The sequence below is a fragment of the Vipera ursinii genome, assembly GCF_947247035.1.
Source record: "Vipera ursinii genome assembly, chromosome: 2".
Lineage (NCBI taxonomy): Eukaryota > Metazoa > Chordata > Lepidosauria > Squamata > Viperidae > Vipera > Vipera ursinii.
Genome location: NC_139513.1, coordinates 49,433,709 through 49,444,880, shown reverse-complemented (window position 1 = coordinate 49,444,880; position 11,172 = coordinate 49,433,709). Strand labels below are relative to the sequence as shown.

The following is an 11,172-nucleotide window of genomic DNA, read 5'->3' as shown; positions in this document are numbered from 1 at the left end:
GAAAACGAGGAAATGAAATGCCGAATTAACGCTGAAATATTTGAAACCTAAGCGACAGCGGCGACTACGGAGAACTCCTAGTCCAGGGGTAGGCAACCTCGGCTCTTTTATGAGTCATGGACTTCAACTCCCAGAATTCCTGAGCCAGCCAAGCTGGCTCAGGAATTCTGGGAGTTGAAGTCCATGAGTCATAAAAGAGCCGAGGTTGCCTACCCCTGTCCTAGTCCCAGACAAAACAACAACGCCGAGGAGCACGTGGGTTGAAGCCTCCAGCCAAGCGTACGCCCGATCCCTTAGCAACCGCATCCAAGAGGAAGCTCCGCTCCAAACCATAGAGTTCAGATCCTTCGCAGGAAGTCGACGAGGGAGGTCCGCCTATTTTTTCTCTACCGCAGTCCTGCGACGTGTTTTTTCTCTCTCGCTCTCTCTCCCCCCCCTCCCCGTCTCCGCTTTCTCCTCCAATCTCCAGCCGAGATGGGCGGGTCGACTCGCTCGCGCTCGCCTGGCTGCCCCTCCTCCCCCTCGCTACGCGCAAAAGTGACGTCAGGCGGGTCTTGATGTGTATGTGCGGCGGGCGACCTCTTGCGCAATTAGGCGACGTTCCTGCCTTTGCCTCGAAGAGGCAGTGGCTGGCGGGAAGGAGGAAGAGGAGGAGGAGGAGGAGGAGAAAAAAAAATAAGTGTTTGTGGCGGCGCTTGGAGCCGGGGGATGGAGGATCCGCCGCCGCCGCCGCCGCCGCCGTCGACGCCGCCCTTACAGGAGCTGCTGGGGCGTTGCCTCCTTCGACTCCCCCAGCCGGTAAGCGGGCGCAGGCGGCGCCTCTCAGCCCTTGCCTTTGGGACGCGGGTGCCCGGGCAGCCACCCGAGCCCAGCCGGCGGCCACTTTGCTTCGTCCGCCGGTGCTCCCCTTTTTCCCTGGCTTGGCCTGGTGGGGGGTCTTTCTGCCGCCTACCTGCTCTCCGTGAGGTTCACGTTGATCGCGGCCCCTCTTCCCCGGGTTTTGGGATCCAGGCTCTCGCAGCCTGGAGCTTTCTGGGCTTTCCGCAGACGCGGCTTGGTCCCTCGGGTGGAAGGCGGAAGAAATCGCGGGGGAAGAGTTTCGCTCCTTGGAGCGGCTGGGTTTGGCGGACTTGCCCGCTTTCCGAACCGCGCACCGGCACGGTTTCAAAAGGGCTCGGGGCAGATGCATGGTTTCCTTCTCCCGGCTTCGCATTTGTTCGGTTGGCAGCGTGAAAACGATTGCAAATGTCAACGAACGGGGGTGGGCGAGAGAGAAGAAGACTTGAAGCTTTTGCTAGCAACGATCCGTTTTAGAAATCAGTTCTCAACGGTGCCTGTGTTTTTCGGGGTGCTGGTTTAATTTTTGCCGCCTTTGTTTTGCGGGAGGTCGTCTTCTGAATTGAGTTAGCTTTATTTTGGGGTGTTTGGGGTTACGTGCAGCATCCTTTAATTTGATAACAGCATATCCGACTTCGCAGGATGAGCTTGTCTTTAATTTTGCTCTGTGTGACCAATTAAAATTTCTTTTTCTTTTTTTTAGTAAAGTTAACTTCCGGAGAAGAATCCCAATTCTTTCTTGGTGATTGTTTCTTCCAAAAAAAGCTGTGTTGCCCTTTTAAAAATTAAGTGCAGGTTTTTAAATAGAATCTTCAAGAAATAATATACAATGCAATAGGAAATATGCTGATATAATTTGAAAATATGATTGAATGACTGCTTTTAAAAAAGTGTCACAAAAACTAAATCTAGGGAAATGCCTGCTCTGCATACATATATTTGGCCCTGATCTTCAAAAGTGGTTATCCAATACAAGTAAAAGACAAAATGGAAAAGATTTAACATTTATAAATGGAGAGTAATGTTTATTGTATTGTATATTAATTATATCCAATCATATTTCTTAAATTTACTTTTTGTCCTTATTCCATTTACTACTTTTGGAATGTGGTCCCTGACATGTAATTCAGAGGGTGTGGCCTTCTGAGTTAACAGTAGTGCATCCTAACTAATCTTATCTAATTTAAAAATTACTAAGAGTTCTCTGGACATAAACAAATGGAGTATTTCATAGACAGTTTTATTAGAACTGAAAATTGTATTTTCCCTAAATTGGCAGAATAGTCAGTTTGAAGAACTTGACATACTTTAATGTGCTAGAGTCTTCATTAGGTTTTTTTAATCCAATTTCAGAAAACCATACAAACATATGAGGAAACTAAGGAGTATTAATCTTCCAAAATATTGAAAAGTTAAAACTCCTGTTGACCATGAATGTTCTGGGAAGCCTTGTAACATTTATCTCTTAGTTACATCAGGAATCAGTGTGCAGTAATTGAAGGAAGTAAAGTATTTTTTTCTGTCTTCTGTCTTACCTATTTTGTATAGGTAAATTCCCCTCGTCCCTTCCCTTTGGGAGGTATTAGTCATCTTTTTGTACTTCCTAAAATGAAAACAAGGTATTCCATCACTTCATCATGACCTACATCAGGCATGTCAAACTGCCAGCCCACGGGCCGGATGCGTCATACTGAAACCATGCCCACTCCATTGCCGGCAATGGGGGGAAAGTCACAGTATGTCGCACGTTTGGCATGTCTGATCTACGTGGTTCAACTCTTCTAGTAATTCATACAGTGGAAACTGAGAATTTGATCCTGCCGAACTGACAAGGTGCATGAATTGTTCTTTGAGAAAGCACTTTTAAAAATCACAATTATTAATTTACTGTAGATTGCATTCCTGCTGAGTTTATCACTTTCTCCTGTGGCATGGTTCTAGTTAGGACATTCCCCTCATCGCACCACAACATTTAATTTTAGAACTAAAAGTGTGGACAGAATAGCATATAAAATATATAACATATATTTTTAGTTATTGCCTCAACATGTGATGGTTACATGTCATTATATAATTATATTTTATATTGTTTATTATAATTATGTAATCTCCATGTCTGATGAGTATGACTACTAATGTGCTGTCCATGGAGTAGTAAAAGGAAGTAATGATTACTTTTATAATATGTGCATAGGCTTGGATGAGATGCTGTACTAATTATATGAACCTTTGATCTCATTCAGTAGTGTAACTATTAGAGGCGTACTCCTGTATTTCAGAAAAAATGTATATTAGCTTTTGAAGCATGAATAATACTGTATGTATTATAGCTAAGAAGAGGTACAAATTCAAAGAGCAAAATTTGGTTTGGAGCACATGTATATATGTATCTGTCAGGAATCTCTTCAAATAAAATTAAATTTACTGAGCTGTGGTTGATGAATAGCAACGAATATCTTGTTGCTTATAAATGATATGTTTGGTTGAAGTCATTGCTGACAGCTGCTCCTTGTATTCCCATGCATGCTTCAAACTATATATTGAACTGAGTGCAATCTTAGTATATATGTCTGTAGTTTAACTAGAATTTCTAACTTCCCCAATATATTTTCCATAGACATTTAAAAAAGGAACCTGATAGGTCAGTTAAATCAGGTCTATTAATGCTTCTCAATTAATAGTAAAGAGGAAGCATTTAAAAGACTTAGATAATGAAGCTTTTTATATAATTTATTTCTAATTCAAATTTTGTCTTCCTCTGATAGAGCAATAAGTAGGGTAATAGAAAGTAACAGCATAAAAATATTATGAAGACATTTCTTCCCTCAAATGTAATGTCAATTTTTCTTAATAAGATGCGGTTACTTTTAATTAAACACCACTAATTTTGAGATTAATTGGAATATACTTACATTGCAATTCTGTGTCAAAGGAGTAAATCAAAAAACTCCTTATCAGAAGTCGATGAACCGTGGTTCATTTGACGCATGGTGCACAAAAGGTAAAAGAAAGAAAACCTGAAACATATTCTACTGTAAAAACTTTAATCAGAAAAAACCCCAGAGAAAGACTCTTAACTGACTACATGCTCTATCTGCTGGTTATATGCAGAGTACGTTATTTAGATATGCATATCTAAAAGTTGATAGCCAGTTTGGTGTAGTGGTTAAGGCATCAAGCTAGAAGCCTGGGAGTTCTAGTCTCATTAGGCACAAAGCTAACTGGATGACTTGGGGGTCAGTTATTCTCTCTCAGCCCTAGGAAAGAAGCAATGGCAAACCATTTCTGAAAAAAACCTTACAAGAAAATTGCAAGGACTTGTCCAGGCATCCCTAGAATTGGAAGCAGTTACAGCTTTAAAATCTAGCTTTCTTGAAAGATTAACATTTTACAACTAGATGGCAGGTTACTATTCTAGATTATATTCACATGATCAAAAATACATGAAAGATAACTTCAAAAATAGATTGTACTTATTTACCAGCCTTCGCCCAGGTTCGCCTGGTGCGCCAGTTGCGGCCCTATCTAGACCGGGATGCCTTGCGTACGGTCACTCATGCGCTCGTGACCTCTCGTTTGGACTACTGCAACCCTCTCTACATGGGGCTGCCCTTGAGGACCACTCGGAGGCTCCAACTGGTACAGAATGCAGCTGTGAGAGTTGTGTTGGGAGTCTCCCGATACTCCCATGTTACACCCCTGCTCTGTGAGCTGCATTGGCTCCCAGTTGTCTTCCGGGTGAGATTCAAGGTGCTGGTAATGACCTACAAAGCCCTTCATGGCATGGGTCCGGAATACCTCAGGGAGCACCTGTGGCCGGCATCAACTTCCCTCCGCCCAGTGCGCTCCCACAGAGAGGGCCTCCTCAGGGTACCACCGGTCAAAGAATGTCGACTGGTGGCCCCCAGGGGGAGGGCGTTCTCTGTGGGCGCGCCGGATTTATGGAACCATCTTCCGGTTGAGCTCCGGATGGCGCCCGACCTTCGCTCCTTCCGGCACGATCTAAAGACCTACCTGTTCGAACAAGCCGGCCTGGCATGATGCTTGATGGGTTTGGGTTTTATTGTTTTTTATGTATTTTAACTTATTGTTATAGTTTTTGGGCATCTTGTTTAATCTCTTTTAACTTTTGTATTCTTGTTTTTTAACATGTATTGCCCTGTTCACCGCCCTGAGTCCTTCGGGAGAAGGGCGGTATACAAATAAAATTATTATTATTATTATTATTATTATTATTATTATTATTATTATTATTATTATTATTATTATTATTATTATTATTATTATTATTATTTGCATTTCTTTATTATCTTTGCCAGACAAGATAGTTTTTCTTTAAAAGATTTGGATATATAGCATGATTTTGCACACAAAAATCTTTACTGACATCTTCATACACTACTATAGATTTCAATTCCAATTATGTACCCTAGTTTCAGATTTTTTATAATTTCATGTATGATTTTTATATGTTTATAAGACTCTTAAAGCCTCAAGATGGAAGCAGTTTAAACATTTCATAAATATGTTTATTAATAATTATTAAATTAAAATTTTTCATGAAGCTTTTTGGTAATTTTTCAAATTTGTTAAAGCAAGAGTGTGAAGAAATAAACTTTATATTCTATTCCATTTATACTTGGATTTAAAATGGAAGAGCAGATATGAGATACAGCTTTTAGTATTTCTGAATAGTTATTTCAGTTAAGTCTAAAATTACATATTTGTTTAATTTATTGTACCAATTTTCATTGGAAAGTTAAAAGGATATCTATTCTACTAAAGATATAGCTAAGGTTATTATAATTATATCTTTTTATTGCTCTTTCAAAAATGAGTGCTTTGATGGGATCTGATATTTTTTTGTTAATTGTGGTTTGATAAAATCTAATGTAGAATTATGCATATTTTTTTGTTTGTAGCTTGAAACAAAATAGCTCTGCTCTGAATGTTCTGAGTTGGAATATGGAGTTAGGAAACTTCCAGTGGAATAAAACTCTAGAATATTTTGAGTTGAGAAAAGTGGAAATTTGAAACAAGAGACAGTGCTAGTCCATGCTGAATGCCTGAAGGAATTATTATTATTATTTTTAAATAAAACATTTTTAAAGTTTAAAATTCCCATCAGGCAATAACAGCAGTACTTTGTGATGGCTGACCTTTCTACGCAGGCAGCCATAAAGTTAAGCCCAGAAAAGAAGCAACAGCAGTGGATTCACTTTAATATCATAGCCTCTAAATAAAATAAGATCAGGAAAAAAAGGCATTTCTCTATCTAATGGTTTGACATTTCTTTCCAGTGCACTTTCTTTTGTAAAAAAATAAATTATTTATTTTTCCTTTCTGCAAACTTAAGTCAAACAACAAAGCAACATTAAAAGTTAATTGTATGTAAATACGGTAGATGTGTTTCTGAGAGGGGTTTTTTCCCCCATGGATAGCTTTGTTGGCTGATTTTTCTTATAGATGATTATTTGCTTGAAACAGAAATCGGAATAGAATAGAATAACTTTATTCTCACTTTGAATGTATTGGCATACATTAGAATGAAATTTTGTTGCATACAGCTCTCAGGGTCATCACCGCCAATATACGCTACATAAATATGACAAAAATACAAAATTATGCATATACCCACATATATTATATGACACAGAGAAACAACACAGTCTAGTTTGGATTATGTATACATGTGCATGGCGAGAAAAACGAACCTTGTGAGTTTACCAGACGGATGGCATAGGAAAGAAAGCTGAACAAAGAGGATTGTGCATATATTTATGCACTGCATACACAAAAATATACATAGTTGTATCCCTTAAGTTCTTCTATAGACTTCCTTAATGTTTTAACTTTTGCTAGGTAAGATTTTTGCTTAATTATGTGCTGTTGATAGTGCCTTCTGCCTATCATATTATCAAAATAAACTAGATAATTCCAATATAATGACATATATATGCAAAGGGTTTCTTGGCCACCTGCTTGAAAAGAACTGCATATCCAGGAAGACTCCAAGATTGTACATGAATGTTTCCTAGGGATATATTATCTTACCTGGACTTAACTATGAGAAATCATTTGATGGAAAGCCTTAAAACCAGAGCCACTCAGTTGTGTCAGGGTTGAGCCAAAGCTTATTCTTCTCCATACGGTGTCCAGACACTATGGAAGCACTTGATGGCATCTTCGACAGCCTACAAGTAAAGAGGTATAACTGAGTATCATCAGTGTATACATGATATTTGACCCTGCACTGACATGCAGTTTCTCAACGGTTTCACATACATGTACGGTAATTAAGAATAGAATTGGATTATGGTTCGGATCATCAAAAGTTGGAGGAAACCTGTTTTCCTATGCTTGTGCCTTAATAATTGCTACAAATGTGAAATATCACGGATTAATACATTTTAGTTGACTTTAGTTCCAAAACAATTGTGTTTGCCAGAAAATTGTTAGAAATGAGTCTTGAGACCTGACTTCATTTTCCATATTTGGAATATAGTAGAGAAGAAGACATAGAGTCAGGTATCACTTCTATTTTATTTCCTCTCTTAAGAAAGGCATTTGAAGTAATTATTGGAAGGTAATTTTTCTGGGACTGTGGTTTATTTCTACCTCTCTAGAAATTCAGGATTGAGATACATGCATATGCATATGTTATTCTTTTCTATGATTGCCAATGTAATGCAAAATACAGGGGGGAATAAGTAATAAGCAAAATGCAGGAAATAAGTGAAAAGTAAAAAGTGAAGTGATAAGTGAAAAGAAAATTTATGCTAGATGAGTCCATAGGTACTGTTGTATACCACTTGTCTAGGCTTTCATATAATGCCTCTTACTAAGCTGGAGAAGGTATGGACTCACATACTTTAGTTATACCTGTAATATAGTTATACCTATATTACAGAGCATTTTTTGCTAATGGCAAGGACATAATATCAGTCAGTTTGGGCATAATAAATTATAAATGAATAATATAATTTAATATAAAAATGATTTTTTTATGTTTTGAGAACAACTGGATGTCAAGGAACAGTAGAAAAAGTTTGCAGAAGCAGCAACTTGTCAAATATTTTATTGAGATAAACATATTGCTCACGTTTGAATGTTGTTCTTTCTTTCTTTCTTTCTTTCTTTCTTTCTTTCTTTCTTTCTTTCTTTATTTACATTTATATACCGCCCTTTCCCGAAGGACTCAGGGTAGTTTACAGGGTGATTAAAAAGCAAAGATACAAAAGTTAAAAACAGATTAAAAAAAATTATATTTGTCCCTGCATAAGTAAAACCCCAGTTAAAATTAAGATTAAAACTAAAATTAGAATTCTCAGCCTGGGCCAGAGAGCTCGAAGAGCCAGGTCTTCAGGTCCCGGCGGAATGAACGGAGGTCGGGGGCAGTCCTCAGCTCCACTGGCAGCTGCTTCCAAAGGGCAGGCGCACCCACTGAGCAGGCCCTATCCCTGGGTGTCGTCCGCCGGCAATCTCTTACCGGCGGCACTCTGAGAAGACCCTCCCTGTGGGAGCGCACTGGACGAGGGGAGCTCGATGCCGGCAGCAGGTGTTCCTTCAGATATCCCAGACCCAAGCCATTTAGGGCTTTATAGGTCATCACCAGCAGCTTGAATCTCACCCGGAGGGCAACCGGGAGCCAATGCAGCTCGTGGAGTAGAGGTGTTACATGGGAGTATCGGGAAAACCCCATCACAACTCGCGCGGCCGCATTCTGCACCAGCTAAAGCCTCCGAGTGGTCCTCAAGGGCAGCCCCATGTAGAGAGCGTTGCAGTAGTCTAAACGGGAGGTCACGAGCGCATGAGTGACTGTGCGTAGGGCATCTCGGTCCAGATAGGGTCGCAACTGGCGCACCAGGCGAACCTGGGCAAAAGCCCCCCTGGTCACGGCTCTTATATGGTCTTCAAAATTGAGTCGTGAATCCAGGAGGACGCCCAGGTTGCGAGCCCTATCAACGGGGGGGGTAACACCTCACCCCCCATTGTTAAAGATGGAATAGTCTTGTTGACCCGAGATGCCAATATGCACAGCCACTCAGTCTTGGCGGGATTGAGATGAAGCCTGTTTCTCCCCATCCAGACCTGGACCGCCTCCAGGCAACGGGACATCACGGCGAGGGCATCGCTGGGTTGGTTCGGGGTGGAAAGAAAAAGTTGGGTATCATCAGCGTACTGATGATACCCCACCCCGAAACCACGAATGATCTCACCCAGCAGCTTCATATAGATGTTGAACAGGAGGGGCGAGAGAACCGACCCCTGAGGAACTCCACAAATGAGAGGCCTCGGGGCGGATCTCTGCCCTCCCGTCAACACCGACTGCGAACAGCCCAGGAGATAGGAGGAGAACCACCGTAAAACGGTGCCTCCCACTCCCAACCCCCTGAGACGCCGCAGTAGGACACCATGGTCGAGCCGCTGAGAGATCTAATAGGACCAGGACAGAGGAACAACCCCTGTCCCGAGCCCTCCAGAGATCATTCACCAGTGCGACCAATGCCGTCTCCGTGCTGTATCCGGGCCTGAAACCCGATTGGTACGGGTCCAGATTATCAGTTTGCTTTTATTGCTTTTCTAGCACTATCAGTATTGATCCTGGTGCACTGATGACCAAAAAAGGGCATGTTTTCACACCATATGAACGGTATTGTATCTGAAGGGACATTTCCTTTTTAAATTGTTTCATGAGGGAATTGTAGCCTACTCTGAGAATGAGGGATCAGGAAAAAGCTAAGCTTTCACTATTAGATTTTGACTGTAATGATCAACCTGAACAGGATTTGCTGTGAGATGTAATTTTGCTAATACAAAGCTGGATATTTATGATCACAAGAGTTATATGTCTCTATTAGCCCTCAGTAATGTTCCTCTTTTCATGTGTGATGAGAGGGAAAACAAACTACTGCAATATCACTGAGCAACCTCACTTATTTACATCTAAAAATATAATGGTTAAATTAAAACCTACTTTCCCAAACTCTGTGATATAGTTCCCTTGGTGAGATGCAGTCAGAGTCCAAGGGAAGTGTGAAAAACCTCTTGGTTATGTTGTTACAATAAATGCATCTTTTCCAGAATTGCGTTGTATTTCTTTTATTGTTCATTTATATTCATTTTGTTTTGGATTTTTAGGGGAGCTGTGTACATTAAAATTATGCTAAAAGTAGGTGTGATGGTAAAAAGTTTAGGAACCCCTGGATTAGAACACTTTCAAGATTACACAAAGTGAACAGTGTAGAACATGCCATACAATTTTATGTGAGGGTAAAAAGAATAGAATAATTGTTTCGTATTATTGCAATAAGCAGGGAGTCACTTACATTTTCATTGTATCTACTTCCCTTTTTCTTTTTTTCAAATCCTATCTGTTTTCCTTTGTCCCTTCAATTTTTTTTGTGCCTTAAACTTGATACCAGCCAAAACTAATGGAGTGATTGTGATGTGGTAATAAACTCCCAGCTAAAAGCAAGATGTTATTATAAAAATCATCAATTGCAAGGCAATTGATTTTGGGGACCTTTAATGCAGACGGTTTGAGTCAGCTAGGATTTGTATATTCTGTGTTATGAATATTCTGTATATTCATAGATACAGAACATGTCTTAAATTAGTTTAATATATGCCTCATAAATTTACTTTTATTTATATCCTTCACTCTTAGAAGACAATTTGATATTCATATCTTGGTATCTTTCGTTTTTTATATTACTCATTTTGTCTTGTTCCTATAACATTCAGAATATCTGTGAACAAATTCAATAAATATTTAAATGATAACATAATTATCCAACTTGGAAGCAGATATTAGTAGCAACAGCTGCCGGCAAATACACTGTTGAACAGAAATATCAAGTATAACCTTCTGGAACTTTTAAGTTTTCAAAAAATGATAATTGCATAGCCTGTCCATTATGAATTGTTTCCCTTACGTCTGTTCCTTTTCCATTAGAAAAAAGGTAGCTTGCTTGGACTGGATTGTTCAGGTTTTTTGTAATAATATGGAAACATATTTATCTTTATAAATGTTTGTAAGCCATATGTAAATGAACAGTATTAATTATCAGTTACCTTATGAAGCATATTTTTGGTTTTGTACATTCCCTCAGGCTTCTGAATCTGTTTTTCAATTAACAGGTTCTTAGCTTTTTCTCCAGATTTATATTGCTTCCAATGAAATAATAACTAGATAATAAGTAGCACAGAAATTAACCAATTTTATTATTATTTTTGTTGTTAAAAATAGTGTTCACTAGATTTGTTTATACTGTATTAAGATGAATGTAAATGCATATATTACTAAATAAATTTAATTTGGGGCTCCTCAGT

At 39.5% G+C, this 11,172-nt stretch overlaps 1 protein-coding gene across 2 annotated transcripts in view; it reads left to right on the top strand.

Moving 5' to 3' along the window:
* The first annotated feature begins 591 nt into the window (after window positions 1–591).
* Window positions 592–11,172, top strand: part of TMCC1 (transmembrane and coiled-coil domain family 1) — a 126,750-nt gene continuing 116,169 nt past the window's right edge. For both annotated transcript variants that reach the window (XM_083353832.1, XM_083353831.1), the window contains exon 1: window positions 592–798. The gene's annotated coding sequence lies outside the window, so the exon portion shown is untranslated. The remainder of the gene's footprint in view (window positions 799–11,172) is intronic.